The sequence below is a fragment of the Lathyrus oleraceus genome, chromosome 5, assembly GCF_024323335.1.
Source record: "Lathyrus oleraceus cultivar Zhongwan6 chromosome 5, CAAS_Psat_ZW6_1.0, whole genome shotgun sequence".
NCBI lineage: Eukaryota > Viridiplantae > Streptophyta > Magnoliopsida > Fabales > Fabaceae > Lathyrus > Lathyrus oleraceus.
In genome coordinates this window covers 92,760,351-92,780,041 of record NC_066583.1, presented here as the reverse complement: position 1 = coordinate 92,780,041, position 19,691 = coordinate 92,760,351, and the positions used below count along the sequence as shown (strand labels likewise).

The 19,691-nt window shown below is 33.5% G+C and overlaps 1 long non-coding RNA gene across 1 annotated transcript; it reads left to right on the top strand.

The window, feature by feature from the left end:
- Positions 1–15,445: 15,445 nt before the first annotated feature.
- On the top strand, positions 15,446–18,716 carry LOC127087803 (uncharacterized). Its single transcript, XR_007790042.1, has 3 exons — positions 15,446–15,683; positions 15,762–15,832; positions 18,419–18,716. It is a non-coding gene; the product is annotated as an uncharacterized LOC127087803 (long non-coding RNA).
- Positions 18,717–19,691: the final 975 nt, after the last annotated feature.

The window sequence follows — 19,691 nt, the reverse complement described above, 5'->3', positions numbered from 1 at the left end:
CTTTTGTACATAGTTTTTCTTTAAGTGTTTGTTATTCATTCGTGTAAAATCTGCTTATGTAGAAGCATCTTGTAACACACAAAATATTATTCAAACTGTTTGTTTGATTCCTAGAGGAGGTTATTCTTGAGAAGACAAATAAGGTTGTTCTTTGTGTGTCCTTAACGCGACTAGAGTACAGTTGGATCGTTGAGAAGACAAAGAAGGTTATTCTTTGTGATTATTGTAATATGTTGATTATAATGGATTAAGTCCTTGCATATAAGGCAAAATCACCTTGACGGGTGGACTGGAGTAGCTTCGAGTTTCAAGCGAACCATGATAAAAATATTTGTGTTTTTATCTCTTCGTTATTAACTTCTGAATGGTGTTCTTGTTTTGGAAAAAACGTTTGCTTGTAAAACCTAATTCAACCCCCCCCCCCCCCCCCTTTCTTGTGTTTTTCACACCATAGTGGTCAAGTAAAGGAAACAAAGTCTTTGGCCTTAGTCCAGAAGTATGAGACATTCAGAATGGAAGATGATGAAACAATTGAGACTATGTTCTCAAGGTTTTAGATGCTTGTTGCATGACTTAAAGTTATGGACAAAGGATACCCTACAACTGACCATGTCAAGAATATTATTAGAAGTCTTCCCAAAAAATGGAGACATGTGGTAATTCCCTTGAAGCTGGAAAAGGATCTCAACAACATCATTCTTGAGGAACTCATTAGTTCTTTAAAAATCCACGAGATTGAGCTTGAAGAAGATGAACCTCAAAAGCGAGGTAAATCTGTTGCTCTAAAATCTAAGTCTGAGAAGACAAGAGCTTATCAAGCTGAGGAAGAATCTGAAGGATCTGATGAAGACTCAGAAGATGATGATGAGTTATCTCTAATCTCAAAGAGAGTCAACAAACTTAAGAAACACATACAAAATGGTAAAGGAATGTTTAGAGGAGTTAGAAGGATTGTTGGTCGCTTTGATTCTTCGTTTGGACAAAAGAAGCAAGGTTCTGGAAAATAAGTTATCTGCGTCGAGTGCAAGGAGTCAAACCACTATAAAAATGATTGTCCTAAGCTGAAAAAGGACAGGAGGCCTAAGAAGAATTTTCTAAAGGAAAGAATGGGATGACTCAGAATCCGAAGAAGAAGATTCTAACGAAGAAAAAGCCAATGTTGCACTGATGGTAACTACAGATGATCCCACAGGTTCTGAAGAACTATAAGACAAGGTATTATCAGAATCACAATCCGACTTTGACTCTGAAGAGGTATTTTCTAACCTATCTCATTCTAATATTGAATCATGTCTCTCTGAAATGCGGAAAAAGTACCAGAGTATTCATAGTAAATACAAATACCTTAAACAAGTTCAAGTAATTGCCTCTGAAAATCGAAGTGAGCTTGAGAAAGATATTTCCTCTCTAAATGAAAAGGTCTTTTCTTTAAAAAGTAAGAACTCTGCTTTGAAAAGCAAAATTTCAAAACTAAAGGAGGAAATAATCCCATAAGCTTCTGGTACTGATTGTGTCACGAGATATGACGGAGCATTCCAACACTTTCTAGCTAAAAGTATAGATATAAGCAGAATGACTTCCTTGATCTATGGAGTTAGCAGAAATGGCAAGAAAGGTTTAGGTTGTACAAAAACTATAAAATTGACAAGAGTCAGAAGGTAAAACCAAAACCTCTCTATGTGCATTTCGTGCCTGTTGGCAGTAAGCTTGATATTTCTGCACACACACAAAAACATACAAAGGATAAGAACTTGGTTCTGAAACCTAAGTATCATGCACAAATTCCTCATGATTATAATTCTGCTAAAAGACCTAAAGTTGTAAGAAACTCTGGAAAAACTAACAAGAGAGGACCCAGAAAGTGGGTACCTAAGTATAAAATAATTTATGTTGCAAACATCCTTAACAACTCAGTTGAAACACCAGTCATGGTACCCGGACAATGGATGCTTACGACACATGACGGGCAGAAAGTCTATGTTCCAAGATTTGGAACTTAAGCCTGCAGGCTTCATTGATTTCGGAGGAAACCAGAAAGGAAAGATCATTGGCTCTGGAACCATTGGTAACAATAAACTTCCCTTTATTACTAATGCTCTTTTAGTTTATGGTCTGATGCATAACCTTTTGTCTATTAGTCAACTTAGTGATAATGTTTATGATATCATTTTTAATCAAAAGTCATGTAAGGTTGTTAGTCAGAAAGATGGTACACTCCTTTTTAACGGAAAGAGAAAGAACAATATTTATAAAATTAAACTTTCTGATCTTGAATATCAAAATGTAAAATGTCTAATGTCTGTTGATGAGGAGCAATGGGTATGACATAGACGTTTGAGCCACGTTAGCATGGGAATTATTTCTCAGCTAAATAAGCTTGGATTAGTCAGAGGTCTACCCAACCCAAAGTTTGCTTCAAATGCTCTTTGTGAAGCATGTCAGAAAGGCAAGTTTTCTAAAACATCCTTCAAAGCAAAAATTGTTGTTTCTACCTCTAGACCGATAGAACTTTTGCATATTGATTTGTTTGGACTAGTGAAAACTGCTTCTATCAATGGAAAGAAATATGGATTGGTCATAGTTGATGACTACAGTCGTTGGACATGGGTAAAGTTCTTGAAACACAAGGATGAGTCACACTTTGTGTTTTCTACCTTATGCTCACTAGTGCAAACATAAATGAACTGCAAAATAGTCAAAGTCAGAAGTGATCATGATGGAGAATTTGAAAATAAACATTTTGAAAATCTCTTTGATTCAAATGGTATTTCCCATGATTTCTCCTGTCCTAGAATGCTACAGCAAAATGGAGTTGTTGAAAGGAAGAATGGGACTTTACAAGAAATGGCCCGCACCATGATCTAAGAAACTGATATGGCTAAGCATTTTTGGGCAGAAGCAGTTAACACAGCTTATTATATTCATAATAGGATTTCTATCCAACCTATTATGGGTAAGACTTCTTATGAATTGTGGAAGAACAAAAAGCCCAATATTTCTTACTTTCATTCTTTTGAATGTGAATGTTTTATGGTAAACACTAAAAAGAATCCCGACAAGTTTGATTCTAAAGTACATAAATGTTTATTGTTAGGATATTCTGAACACTTTAAAGGCTACACAATATTTAACACGGAAACACGAATTATTGAGGAATCAATTCATGTTAGATTCAATGATAAGCTTGACCCTAAAAAGTCAAAGCTAGTTGAGAAATTTGCAGATCTAAAGATCAATCTTTCAGAATCCAAGGATACTGATTCTGGAGAAAAAGACTCAGAAGGAAAAGCTAAAGAGTCTGAAGAATCAACTAAACCAGAAGCTATCATTGATCTAACTCATCAGAAGAAGAGTAGATCAAGAACCTCTCATTCTGAAGAATTAATTATGGGAGATAAAAATGCTTTAGTCAGAACAAGATCTTCATTCAAACCTTCTGAAGAGACTATTCTAGGTTTGACATCCCTGATAGAACACACATCTATTGATGAAGCTCTTCTGGATAATGAATGGATTCTTGCTATACAAGAAGAACTAGATCAATTCACCAGAAACAATGTTTGGGATCTTGTTCAGAAACCAAAGGGTTTCCATGTCATTGGAACCAAATGAGTCTTCATAAATAATCTGAATGAGAAAGACAAAGTTGTCAAAAACAAGGCTTGACTGGTAGTACAAGGTTATAGTCAGCAAAAAGGTATAAACTATACAAAAATCTTTGCTCCAGTTTCTAGGTTAGATTCTATTCGTCTTTTAATTTCATTTGCAGACAATTATAACATCATCCTTTATCAGATGGATGTTAAGAGTGCATTCTTAAATGGATATATTTCTGAAGAAGTATATGTGCATCAACCTTTTGGTTTTGAAAGTTCTCAAAATCCTAATTTTGTTTTTAAATTGAGAAAAATCGTTATATGGCCTGAAGTAAGCTCCTAATGCTTGGTATGATAAACTAAGTAACTTTCTTTTGGAAAATAATTTTACCATAGTGAAAGTGGACACAACTCTCTTTTGAAAAACCTTTAAGAATGATATTCTGGTTGTGCAAATTTATGTTGATGATATTATTTTTGGTTCTGCTAATACGTCGTTGTGCAAGGATTTTGCTAAGTTAATGCAAACAGAATTTGAAATGAGTCTGATGGGAGAACTCAAATTCTTTATGGGAATCCAAATTGATCAACGTTCAGAAGGAACATACATTCATCAGAGTGAATATACAAAGGAACTTCTGAAGAAGTTTAACTTATTAGAATATAAGCAAGCAAAGACTCCAATGCATCCTACATGTATTATGGAGAAAGAAGAGGTAAGTAGTAAGGTAAATCAGAAGCTTTTTAGAGGTATGGTAAACTATCTTTTGTATTTAACTACTTTTAGGACTGATGTCTTATTCAATGTCTGCTTATGTGCTTGTTTCCAATCAGATCCTAGGAAAACTCATTTAACAGTTATTAAAAGAATCTTTAGGCATCTAAAAGGTACTACTAACCTTGTTTTATTTTATAGAAAATCAAGTGAATACAAATTAGTAGGCTATTGTGATGCTGACTATGCTGAAGACAAAATAGAAAGGAAAAGTACTTCTAGAAGTTGCCAATTTCTGGGAGATAACCTGATCTCATGGTCCAGCAAGAGACAATTAACAATCGCGCTTTCAACAGCCGAAGCTGAATATATTACAGCTTCTGGATGCAGCACTCAGATACTCTGGATGAAGAGTTAGTTGGAAGATTATCAGATTTTTTAGAGTAACATTCCTATTCTCTATGATAATACTTCTGCTATTTGTTTATCTAAGAATCCTATCTTGCATTCTAGGGGTAAGCATATTGAAATTAAACGTCACTTTCTACGTGACTATGTTCAGAAGGCTATTTTTCATTTAAAATTTGTTGATACAAACCATCAATGAGTTGATATCTTTACAAAATCCCTTGTTGAAGATAGATTTGTGTTCATTCTGAAAAACTTATTTATGGATTTATGTCCAGAATGAAAAGATGTATTTCAGAATGTTTAAGTCTTAGAACTCTAGATTAGACTCTGAGAATGTTTTTGTTGATTCTAAAACATGAGCTTTCTGAAGTAAGGAAATTTTCATGAATCATAAAGGTTATGATCATAAGCAATCTTATCGATTTGTCTTCCTGATTCTGAACAGTTGTTGCATTAAATGGTTGTCATATCGTTTGATTTCATGTGGTTCTAAGTGGTTACAATTGTCCCACTTTCTGAGCATGCGTAATAAAAGCGTGACACATTAGGTTTCACAATTCTTGGAATTAGGCTAAACTCCTACGCTTCTCCCTATAACTGCGTATTTCCATTTTGTCATCATTGCAAAATTTTCTATATAAATCCACTTCGCTCACATTTTCACACTACGCACACAATACTCCCACACTTTCATCTTTCAAACCTAAAACAACCCTCTCTGCAACTATTCTTCATCTTCTTCATCTCTTTCAATGGTTGCTCAATAACAACTCTCTCCTAGTCAATCAATGATTGATGAAAACAATCCCATCATGGAAGGAATACCAGAATTAACTATACACACTCTTGTCAACGAGTTAACGGTCCTCTATGAAACCATTGTAGACTTCAAGAACTTGAAAGAAAATGGTTTTGATTTCTTTGAAACCCTGAACTTCAAGGTTGTAAAACCTTCATTGAGAGACTAACTGACCATGTGTATCCAGTTTTGGTAAAGCAGTTCTGGGTGCTTGTCACTGCTAAAAAGCAAACAATTACTTCCTACGTCATGAACAGGAAAATTGTCATAACTGAAAAATCCATTGCTGATTTAATCTCTCACGATGGAAAAGGAAAAAGAATTCGTAGTGCCAAGATTAATGCTAAGAAAGAAGCTACTGCTCAGATTGTTGTTTCTTAGACTTAACAAATTTAAGCTTCTGTTTCTCAACCTTCTGTTGGAATTGGAGATATTCCTGTTGGACTTCTAAAGACCATTGAGGAAATCAAGGCTAACAATGCACTGGTCAAAGAGCGTCTGGACAAACAAGACATAATGTTTTAGTTGATTCTCTTCAGACTTCCTCCGCCTCCTCCTCAGAACCCCTAACCGTTTTTAGTTTCTTAAAACTTCTGTTTATTTTATTTTGTAGATTATTGTATCTTTCATTTCCTTTCAATGAAAATGTGTTTATTTCTCTTTATTTATTTTATTATTTTGTCTATGTATTTTTTATTGATGACAAAGGGGGAGAAACATAACATATCTAAGGGGAATATTTCGTGGTTATTTTGATATACCTAAATTGCCTAATTAAAAACCCAAACATTGATTAATATTTTGCGCTAACAACTACTTCGAAAAAGAGTTTGTTAAATGTTTTGCAGAGTTATATTTCAAGAATCATAATGGTTTTGTTCAAACATAAGAGGTTCTTATGAAGTTTCAAAGATCTGAATATAAGCTACCAGTTTCTGACAAAATGGTCTTTTATCCGAGTCTGTACAACCTTCATGCTGATGATTGAGAATCACATTCAAGGAACTAATATTCATGTTCTGAACCTAAAACATTGAGTATTAAGCATCAAAGTGCTTTTGAAAGTTCTTTCTGAAATTCATGCAACTGGTATCCATCTATAAGGAAGTGTTTCCTCTATAGTAATCAGACTTGAAAAGTCAAGGTTCTTATAAGAAGATAACTAGCTTCTTTAAGAAGATAACCAACTCTAAATTTTCTTCAAAAGAACTCAACAAAGCTTCTGAAGTGAAGCTTATCATAATGATGATGTTATCAAACCAGTGCTCTGGAAAACATCAACCAACTTCTGAAGATAAACCAGATTCTAACTGAAAATTCACTCTGGTACTTCAAAAAGGTTAATCAGGAAAGTGTTCTTTCATTCTAATTTTATATTTATAGGATTATATATCTTAAAGGGAGCTTTGTGCTTCTATAAGATGTATTATTCTGTGATTACCCTATAAAAAACTGTTCATCAAAATACATGTTTTGTCATCATCAAAAAGGGGGGATTGTTAAAACAAGATTTGGTTCTGCATCTATACCTTGAGTTTTAATGATAAAAATATTGTATTTATGTGAGAACAATTTTGGTACCCTAATGGTTTGTTATTGTGTAGCTTTAACAGTCAGTTATGATTCTGAATATATGATGTGCAACGTCATCAGTTTCTGAACGATGTGTTCCAGATTGGCTTCTGCACAAACTATTAGAAGTTCTGAAAGATGTTCAATATTGTTGTTGCAATGTTCTTTCTGCTTCGGTGCTGATTCACTATTAAGAAGCTTTTGAGAAGACATTATGTTGCTGCTGCAATATTCTCTCAACTCATGCTTCTGGACGTGACTCTGATCATCAAACTTATGAAGAATGGCAAGCTTCTGAAGTTGTGTTATGTAGCTGAAGATTTTGAAGATCTCAAGCAAGACGATTGAAGTTATCAAAGTTCTGACTGAAGATTCTGAAGATCTCAAGCCAGACTACTGACGTTGTCAAGGTTCTGACAAAAGATTCTCAAGTTTTTGAATCCAGCTTTATGTTTCTTCATTTCATGCTTCATCAATTTTCATCAGAAGAATGAACTTGAAAATAAGATCAAATGGAACCATGATCAAATAGTACATAGTACAAATAGAACATCCTTTCCACTACCTAATTCCGTGGGCATGGACAATATTATACATCACATCTGTCACTAATTTTATAGGCGAATGACAGTACGTAGTATCACTCCTCTCCCATCCAATAATGGACAGTTGCTCCACGAGCTTTCCTTATTTTGCCCTCCAATTGTCTTCTTCTTATGCTATATAAGTGAGACTTGGAGACTTGAGGAAATATGTCGATGATACAATATTTTGACAAGTCTATTTCTTTGTGAAAAATTATCATTCTTCTGTACACAATTTTTCTTTAAGTGTTTGTTATTCATTTGTGTAAAATCTACGTATGTAGAAGCATCTTGTAACACACAAAATATTATTCAAATTGTTGGTTTGATTCTTTGAGGAGGTTATCCTTGAGAAGACAAAGAAGGTTATTCTCTGTGAGTCCTTAAGGAGACTAGGGTATCGTTGGATCCTTGAGAATACAAAGAAGATTATTCTTTGTGATTATTGTAATCTGTTGATTATAGTGAATTGAGTCCTTGTGTATAAGGCAAAATCACATTGGCGAGTGGGCTAGAGTAGCTTCGATTTTCAAGCGAAACAGGATAAAAAACTTGTGTTTTTATCTCTTTGTTATTAACTTGTGAGTAATGTTCTTGTTTTGGAAAAAAATTTGCTTGTAAAATCCAACTCAAACCCCAATTTCTTGTGTTTTTTACACCTTCATGTATTTGCATGAGATGTGTGTTAAAAGAGGTTTAAGAAAGTATTTTATCATAGATTCAAATTCCATTAGCCTTCATGGTGGTACGATAACAAACAATATCAAGGTTTACTTACAAGACAGGTTGATAGAAGAGAACAAAGAATGTTATTTGACCTTATTTTGCCATGCGTAAGTATATATTAATTTGTGTTTTCATTTGTAAATCAATTTTATACATATTATTAATTATTCTAAATGTTTATGCAGGAACCATTGACGACTAATTATTATATGCCCGAGGCAAAATACTATAATTACGCTTTGCTCTATGAACACTCCCCTTAATGAAGTTATGTTAAACGTTTTATGTGGGTAAGTGGTATTAGTTTTTATTCAAATTTGACCTTTAATTTTAAATAGTTTTTATGCGTGTTTAATTTTACCGACATATGTGTCATACCCCAATTTTGTCTGGGCATATTTAAATTTTTGTAAAATCGATTTCATTTTTAATTTGCATCATATGCACATCATGACATGCATTCAATCATGAATAATAACTAAAATATCAGTAAGAATAAATTTATTGAAAATACAGACAAATCGGTTTGATCATTTTCTCAAGTATGGACAGAATCGGCGAATAAAAAGTTTCGAAATTAAAATTGCGGACGCCAATATTATTAATCTACGGTTCATGTAGTTTAACCTGGTGTGCTCGTTGTATTTTTCAGCAGCTGTTTCAGTTGCGTTTTGACCCGCCTGAGCCTTTTAACCGGTGCAAACTTATTTCAGAATTTGAAAAAACGCTTTATTTTTTCAATAAGTATATTTTGTGCTGATCGTTTTAGTGCGTCTGATCTAATTTTTCGAGCAAACTTTCAATCGACTTCTATTTATAATCAATCATTTTATTTCTTTGTTTTAATATTCAAAATTAGAGATTTGTCTTATTATTATAATTTTCTAAATTAAATTACTATTAAGAATTTTTAATAAATATTTTTATTTAAATAATAGATAATAAGAATTTTTAATAAATAAATAAAAAAGGAAAATAAAATTAAGACACCTCACGTTTCCTCTCTCCCTCACGTTTCCTCTCTCCCTCACGCTTCCTCTCTCTCACATGTTTCCTCCCTCAGTCCATTGACTCTCCCTATTGGCTGGAAATAAAAAGAAGGAAAGACCAAGGTGACCACTCCACAATACACTCTCTCTCTAAGAAATAAAGAAAAAAAGAGACTCATGAGAAGCCACTCACTCACTGTCAGTAAGAAAAAACGAAAAAGACAAAAATAAAAAAAGAGAAAGAAACTCTCCCCTTCCGCTCCAACCACCCCAAATGCTGTGGAGTTCCGACCGACACACCCGGCGATCCCGGTGTAACCGTTAGAAACCAGCGCTCTCTATCTCTTTACTGGTTAAAAGAAAAACAAAAAAAGGGAAAACAAAAATACAAAAGGGAAGCTATTGTTCCTCATCTTCATTTCAAAAACCCCTTCTTCCCTACCACCACCGACGCGCACCATTCTCCACCACTTGCGATCTCCTCCGCGCAACCCATCGACCTCCATTTTCGTCCGCTGTTTACCGTCTTCAACACCGCAAACCCACCGCCGGAAGTCGCCGCCTGCCCCTTCTTTTTCGTCCCAATAACTTCCGTCTAACACCACCTAACCACACCTCAAGCCATAAACAAACCCAACCGTCGTCGGCGAGTCCTCCGCCGCGATCCACCTTCTCTACCGCACCATAAACCAACTCGCATTATCCGCCTTCATCTCTCACTCTTCCGTGTCTCCTTCGTCTATCAACAAGTCTTCCAACTCCGACAATGATACAAAGCAACAATGGTTTCCTTAATGATAACGCATTGATAGTTCAGCACCCTTTCGATTCACAATGACCAAGCATGATATTTCCAGCAAGAACAACACCAATAACAAAATATAACTCAGGGAGATCTCATCTCTTGGTTGGGTAGGTTTTCTATTCGATTATGTCTCGATTTTGGTTGTTAATTATTTATGAAATTCAAGTTCGGTTAATAACTTACGGTTTGATGCATGTATGGTTTGTTTACAAAATTCTGTTTTATTAAGCTATGTTTGTACTGGGATTTGTTTTGTTGATGATACACTTTTGAAATGCATGGTAGTCGATGTTCCCCTAACGTTTCTGTAATTTTTTTTCCTGCTGATGTTGTTTCCAAGCATGTGTTACTATAGTTATTAATGTAAGCATAATTTGCTTTCATTTCTTTCAAGTGGTAGTATAGTGATATTATTAAGTAAGTTACTTTTTATCAAATAATATTTTAGATCTTATGATCACTTTTTCTTTTAAAAAATGATTTAGATGATAAAACATATCATGTTTGTTTTGATTTCGGTTTTAACTTGTAATTACCGGATTTAGTTTCAAGGCTAGTGGTATTGGATCACTGTGAAATCTTAAATAAATGTAATATTATGATTATTTGTTTGCTTTCATTTCTTTCAAGTGGTAGTATAGTGATATTATTAAGTGAGTTACTTTCTATCAAATAATATTTTAGATCTTATATCACTTATTTTATTTTATTTTTGTTTTAAAAAAATGATCAAGATGATAACATAGATCATGTTTGTTTTGATTTCGATTTTAACTTGTAATTATCGGATTTAGTTTCAAGGCTAGTGGTATTGGATCACTGTGAATCTTAAATAAATATAATATTATGATTGTTTGTTTGCTTTCATTTCTTTCAAGTGGTAGTATAGTGATATTATTAAGTGAGTTACTTTCTATCAAATAATGTTTTAGATCTTATATTACTTATTTTATTTTATTTTTGTTTTAAAAAAATGATCAAGATGATAACATAGATCATGTTTGTTTTGATTTCGATTTTAACTTATAATTACCGGATTTAGTTTCAAGGCTAGTGGTATTGGATCACTGTGAAATCTTAAATAAATGTAATATTATGATTGTTTGTTTGCTTTCATTTCTTTCAAGTGGTAGTATAGTGATATTATTAAGTGAGTTACTTTCTATCAAATAATGTTTTAGATCTTATATCACTTATTTTATTTTGTTTTTGTTTTAAAAAAATGATTAAGATGATAACATAGATCATGTTTGTTTTGATTTCGGTTTTACATTGTAATTACTGGATTTCTTTTCAAGGCTAGTGGTATTGGATCTTGTGAAATCTTAAATAAATATAATGTTATGATTGTTTAATTTTCATGGCAATAAAATCGGATAAAATATGTGGATTCGACAATTTCATGTCGATATGCCGCCAAGATGCAATAAATTAATAGAACATTTCACCGCGTTATGATTTTGCGAATGACATTAACCATGTTGTCATTTTGCACAGACCGGTTTTGAGCACACCGATTCAATTCGATTATTTTATATTCAATATTGTCACTTAATTCCTTTTAAATTAATTAATTAAAGTTTTGATTAAATTAGATAATTTTGTTAACTAATTTTAATTAACTTAATTATTTGATTATATTAATTTTTAATCAAATAATTTTGATAATAAATTTTAATTACCTTAATTAGACGACTTAATTAAATTTTAATCAATTAATTTTGTTAATTAAAAATGGACCGACTTATTTCATCATCATTTTCCACTATCATTTCATAATACAAACTCAATTCCAAACCACGATAAACCATGATAAAAATCACACAACTCTCGATTCGATGTCGAGATCATTTTCCATACCCTTGTAAGTCGATCGCTTTTAGTATCGCCATCAACCTCACATAGCTTACTCTTGGGCTTTCTTACAATGAGACCTATTCGGTTATTAATTAATCGACTAGATGATTGATACACAAAAATAATCCAATTTATCCGCACGCACATATTCAAATCTCGATCCAACATCGAGTATTTTTCATTCAAACTCAATTAAAATATTTAATCACGATTAAATACCATTTCATAATTTGGAAATAAAAAAAGGATGCTTTTGAGTTTTCAACTCCTCTCCTCGATTATTCGAATACGAGTTCTCTTACTCGGTTAGTCGAATAATCGTCATTTCTAATCCACTTAAGCACAATCAAATCAATTCCATTTCATAATAACAAAGTGAAAAAGGGGGATGGTTTTAAGCCTTTAACTCCTCCCCTCGATTGTTTGAATACGAGTTTTCTTACTCGGTCAGTTAGACACTCGTCATTTCTTTACAAACTTTTAAACCCGATTAAATTAAAATACTTTTATAATAAGCGAAATGAAAAGGGAGATGACTTTGAGTTTTTAACTTCTCTTCTCGTTTGTTTGAATACGAGTTCTCTTACTCGGTCAGTCGAACAATTGTCATTTTTCCACAAATTAATCAAATCATTTCATAATAAACTATACGAAAAGGGAGATGGTCTTGAGTCTTCAATTCCTCTTCCCAAATGCTTGGATATGAGTTTGTCTTACTCAACCATTCGAGCACTTGTCGTTTATTCTAAAATACATCAACCATACATAAACTTATTTTCATAATCACTTAGATGAAAAAGAAAGTGGTCTAGAGTCTTCTATTCCCTTTCTCGACTATTAGGATACGAGTTATCTTGCTCGACTATCCGAGTATTCGTCATCCGTTCAAACACCTTAACTATTATCAAACTCCTTTTACAATTAAGGATGAAAAGTGAGATGGTATAGAGCCTTCGATTCCTCTCCTCAACTATTAGGATACGAGTTGTCTTACTCGACTATCCGAGTAATCGTCATCCAACAAAATATCTCAACACATCAAATCTATCTTTTGCTCGCCCACATGCGATCGAAACCAATCAAAACATCTAACATATTAATCCAACTTGTCGCCCCCGTGTGACCAAAACTCTTTTCAGAAAGAACACTGTTTAACCCTTTCTAATGCGCATAACAAACTAGTGTTTAAGCCTCCGTCGAGAGTAGACAAGCCAACATTTAGCCTTTAGAACGCGATCAAAACAGTTGTTCGGTAAAAGACACCAACAAACCGTAGTTCCTCGAACTACGAATGCTCTGACTTCCTTATTGCACCATAAGGATACATAGGCAGGAGATTGCTGTATCTTCGCGAGCACACTAATAAAAAACCTCCCCTTTTCCCTTTCTGAGGTTCCCATCAATTTCTATTTTCAATATATTTATAACCCAAAGATAACAAACAAACATAAATTAACACTCGAAACGCACATTAGAACTAAAAGGTTCCCGTTGAGTACAACGGACGTAAGGGGTGCTAATATCTTCCCCTTACGTAATCCACTCCCGAACCCGAATATGGTTGCGACGACCATTATTCCATTTCCTATAGGTTTTATCGATATTTTCCTATTCCTTCATTGAGATAAATAAAGTTCGGTGGCGACTCTGTTCGAACATAAATTTTTTCCGCGACCATCGCAAGGAATCGTATTTTTCGAGATGCAAAAATATATACGTAGAGCGATGAAGGTATACAGTGCAATGAAACATAATTTAATTGGTAAAAGGCCAATGATCCTTACTCCAAAAGTAAGTATTCCTTGTGATTTTTGATATTCTTTTATTTTATTGTATTATATAAGAACTATATGAACATTATTTATAGTCGAGAAGACAACCCGATAACTATTCTTGTGGATACTATATTATGAAACATATGCATGATATTGTCACTGGAGGCATTAAAAATGGATGAACCAAGCGTAAGGTGTTAACTTAATCCATATACATGTAATTTATGTATATTTCTTAAGTTAATGTTACTGTTGTTGTTAACTTACCATAATTTAAACTTTGTTCTAATTATAAGAGTTTAACGATAATACATCATTCTCATAAGAAGATATAGATGATATCCGATCAATTTGGGTTGATGTCTTCTTATCATCTTGTCATGAAATTCAACAACAATAGTTTTTCCTTTGTTATAAGTTGAATTTGTACATCTAGAGGTTTTGACATTTTCATGTGTTGATGACAACAATGTAAATTTGTACATTTGGTTTTGCCACAAGTAAATTTGTAATTCTATATAAAAAAGGAATATCAATTTTGTTATCTGTTTTTGATTTGATATTCTGTGTTAATTTGATATTCTGTAACAATTTTATAGTTTCTGCATGTGTACAAAATGATACAGGTCTGCTAGTAAAATGAGAATTAAAACAAATTTATGTAGCATTAAAATTGATTAAGCCCCTCGGTTAAAGTCAAAAATCAATGTACAAACATATCTTATTATCTCGATTATTTAATAAAACCGAGAGGTATGTTGTGTGCGCTAGTTAGTTTTGAAAATAAAAATATGTTGTTGCTAGGGATCAAACCTTTGATCTTTTATATTTAAACCTCGACTTTATAAATATCGAGGGGTAAAATTTCCACTTTTCATGTGACCCTTCGGTACCTCGGCATTGTAACCGAGGTGAAATCTATTTCGCGTCCGATATGACATGTGTTATTTGTAGTAGTTAAATACCCGATAAATACTTGAGAAATAGTCTCACATAGAAAATGACACTCACATTAAAAGCCTTTATAAAGAGTTATGTTCATTAACTAAGCAAAAAGACAAAAGAGGATAAAATGTCGTATGGATTAGTGTGGTGGTCCCAAGCATTATGTCATTTGTCTCCTCCATACACCTCATCGTCGATGTCGCCACCAGTTCGACTCTAGTACTGGGTTCGAGGGCGTAGGCGTAAATGCGTTAGTGGCGGCTTGTAGGCGGCACTTGAGCACTTAGGCACGATGCATCAGAGCAATCAGGCTACTCACAACGTTATAAGGCGGCGCCAGTGGCGCTTCGACGGTCGACCTTCGTCCGACATGTGGTAAATGGCTGTTACTCTTATTTTTTATCGTTGCTTAAGTTTGAATTTTGAATTCGAAAATAGACAACATTTCGTGAAATTTTAATTTTTGTTTTGTGTTTCTAGCCATTTTTAAAATTAAAGACATTTTTTTAATTAAAGACGAGAAAATTAAATTTTGTTGTATATTCCTTTATTTTTTAAAGATCAAATTCATCTCAATATAATAACCTATTGACATGGAACCGTCTATTTTTAGTATCGATTAAATTGTTTATTCATTCATATTATATTTTTCAATCATATTTTATTTCACCAAAATACTTTAGAAATGTCATTTTAATAACAAAATAACATCATTCAATCAACGTGAGCCTGGGTTTTCTTTTCTATTGACGGATCTCTCGTGATCGAACAAAACCTATACACTGGTTATTTCGATTTCTTGCGTTTTCTACCATGGCACGAGAGCAACACTCATTGGCGCCACCGTGGGCACTCGACGCAGGACCGTTATTTCTCGTTCTTCTAATAGCAGCTCATGTTCTCGGACTGGTAATTTTCTTCTTCAGTTTTCACGCTTCCGCTTTTTTCTATTCTCAAATCACGGCGTTCTTATCAGATTTTCTGCAGGTATATTGGATTTATAGATTAGCGACTCAGAAACAACAGCAACAGAGGCGGAAGGCTCACTGAAGGAGAAGGTTCGTCATCGAATGAACCCTAATTTATATGTTATGAAATTGTTAACCGCCACACGTTGTTTTCTTTCTACTTAGGTAGTGTAATCGTTTGGATTGGTATAAATGGACCGGTTTGAAGTTTGAATTCATACACTTTGTTTTAGTGTTGTTTCCTTATACGATTATATGCAGTTTTCTTGTTTGTTGGTGTTTTAATTTATTGTTTCATGTAGAACACAAGTTGAGTTTCACAAAAAATTTAGGGTTTTCTCGCTTTCAATTGTTGATCGGAATCCCTGCGGTCAGATTTCTCAGAGTTGATGAAATCTAAATAGGGATCATTAAGTTCAAATAATGCTTCCCCGAAAATCATAGGAGTAAACAGCAAACTAGTACTCTCTCTGTCACTTAGGTTTTGTTTGAATTGATGGAATCAGATGGATAGGAGCGGTATGAGATGGAATTAGTGGTGTTTCATTGTTTGGGGCTATGTTTGGATATCATGAAATGAAGGGAGGGGAATGGAAATGAGCTGAATGTAATTGGGCAAAATGGAATGGAGCATAATGAAGATTCGATTCCATGGTTTGGGTATTTTAGGACGAGGCAAGGCAAATTCTCCATTCCCCCCGAATTGGAAGGAAAGAAATATGATGGTAAATGATGGAATGGAATGAAATTCATACCACTCCATTCCGCTCCGCTCCATCCGATTTTAATTGATCCAAACAATAGAACTTTATTCCATACCATTTCATTCAACTCAATTCCGTTTCGTCACATTCCATCCGTCCAAACATACCTTACATAGCTTACTACTGATATTTAAGAAAAGTAGTGATAGTAATAAATTTGTTAAAAAGTTGTTACTTTTACATATGTATCCTTATATTTGTTGATATCATGAGAGCTAAACATGCTTTACATTTTCCAATGGTACTTAAAATAGAAACATTTTTGTAAAGAAGTCATTTGTAGATGTTGAATTTTGTAAATGAAAGTTGAAAATGATCTTATAAGTAAGAATATAAGAACTTGAGGAGTAATTTTTTAGTAAATTCATGGCAGATGACTACTATTGAGGACGTTTTGGTGTTTTAAGTTTGGGCTCTGGCTTCCGAGATTAATAGAAGATTAGCTTTATGCATGCAATTCAAAAGTAGTGGTTTCTATTGTCTTAAAAGAAAATAATTTTCATGGAAACTGCAAGTTTCCCGAGCTTTATCCTTGTTAAAGCCATGATTGTTAAAGTTGCGATATAGTCTGGCTTGCAACCTGGCTGAGGCTTTTTCGTTTACTTATCATGGCTTTTTTAAGGCATCATGTTGATAAAAGAGGTTGGAGATTGGCTAGAAGTTAAAAATTAACAAATGCAGTCCGGCAGTGGCACTTATCGATTGTATAAACTATAATAATGTTGATGAGCTGTGATTTAAGCATGGCTGGGTTAGTATCTTACAGCGTCGCGAATTAAGGTTCAAATTCCAACTAAGAAAGATGTTCACAGTTATCTAACAATGTCTCAAGTAGAATTATGTCCAGTAGAGAAAATTTATCAGAAAACAACTCAATAAAGTTGGTCAATAATTAATACTATTTGTTAGTGATCTGTTTGATAGGTTTCTAAGTTTTACCTAATAATTGATATCTAAAAGTAACATGCCCTGTTACTGTCCATTACCCAACCATATATTCTGAGTTTAGGTTATATTATTCACTCAATGGAATGTCCCTGCCTGAGTTTTCAACTTTCCTGCCTTGTGCAGTTCTTGAGACTACGTGAGCCAATCTTGGAAGTATGGCGGTTGTACAAGTTTTTTTCTTCTTTTTTCCGACAGGAAAAGAAAACTTACTTCATTTTATCAATAAGGGCTAGGTATATATGTGGCTATTCTTGCTAATGTGTGAGCGACCACATTTGCTTCTCTGCGACCACATATGAGAACTCAACATGAGAATTTTCAAAGTAAAGACTAAGCAAAACGCTACAATCCTTTAAAATAGCACAAATCTTCTACAAATTTGACTTCCAACTCAAAAATAACAGCATGGACATTTAGCTCCATCCTTCCCAAACAAGCTTATATATAGAGTGTAGACCAAAATCTTCTTTAATAACAGTTATCCGGGGTGATGAAACCAGAATTTGACAGCTATAACAGCTTCATTTTCATTTCTTAAACAAAATCCAGTCATGCCAACGGCATTTTGATCCATTTGGGGTTTATTGTGGCCAGATACTTTGTTCTTTTAAGTACTAACCAAAATGATGAATAGAGTATGTTAAATTTCTTAACATCATTTGAGCAGATATGCAATTCTACTGTGTTTGGATATTTAATGTAGTTTTTGCCAAACTAAGACTTCCGCTTAAGCAAATTCACAATGTAATTGTTGCACTGACAATATTTTTTTCTTTCTCTGTTTGTCTTTTGGGAATAGAGGTTATTGTCTTATGGATGTGAACGAATGTTTCAACAATCAAAGATACATGCATATCTGTTATCTCTGTGACTTTAGATATATCATAGATTATAAGTGCTAACTTATCAGTTGTTGAATTAAAACTACTATTCAGCAAAGTAATTTATTGTATCATATTTGCAGTAACAAGTTTGCAACCTTGGAGAAAGAAATTTTGCAGCTGACTGCTTTGGGGAAATTGGCAATGCTCGGAATCGGCAAACTATAAATTTGATGATTTTTCTTTAGGTCTTCTATATGATTGTTGAAGTAGAGAATCTATACTAAGAGATTTATATTTGGTCCTTATGCTAGCTAGCATCCTTTTGGCTTTTGGTAACTGAAACTCAAATTTACTAATGTTGTATTTTCTCCTACTTTTGTATAAGCAAATTTTGAATTTTAGATTTGTTCAATAAATGATAAATTTAGATTTTATAAATTAGCTACATCAATTATTAAATGAATTTAAAAGTCAAAGGTTATTTATAAAAGAGAATAGATGGCTACTTTTTTTTTCTTCATACTGTTATGTTTATGAAAATGTTAGTATGTGAAAAAAACAAACAAAATAGACGTGTCGACAAGGAAACCATCCGTAATGACATGATGCTTAGCTGGTTGGTTTGTCTTTAGGTGGCTTGGTAACTTTGACAGTTGGCGTGATAGTTAACAGCCACGTGCTTAAAAATCTTTTCATGAACTATCTAGTGAAAGGATAAACTGATTAACGAAAAAATGGGTCGCATTGTTTCCACCTTACATGCTCTTTTGTGAGTACGTCACTGTCTTCTTAGTCACCAACATCTGTTTCAATTGTTTAATTTACTTTCTATCCATGGTATTGCTGTGTAATTACAAGTCTACCACATGCAAGTCAAATTGATTAGAGTTGAAATGAATTTATTTTTTACTAGTATTTGTTCTGATTTATAGTTTGGTTTTGCACTTTTAAAAGACTCGTCGTGCAATTTTCCATTTATTAAAATGTCATTTTTTTTGTGTCCAAAGAAAATGTCATTTTTCATTATATTAAAAAAAAGGTTATTTTCCCCCTGTTGTTAGGGTATGAGAAACCACAATATGTAGACATTTTATGAGAGAACGAGTGTCCAAGGTTTAAGTTTATAAGTTTTATCTTGTCCTATAACAAATTGTCGGATATGGAAATGCACAATCCAAGGTTATCCACACATTAAAATCTAAAGGCATAAATGTTCTAATATGGAACGAGGAATAAGAAACGAGATTGTACCGATATATTTTGGTGTGGTGATGAATGTTTTGATACGATAAAAATGAGTGAATCTACAAGGGTGAGCATATTTAGTGTCAAAGTCAGTGAAATATTCGAGAAGTGATTTGTGGAGTTTATATAGGGCGGGTGCTCAATATCGCTATTGTTGAACTTGATGCA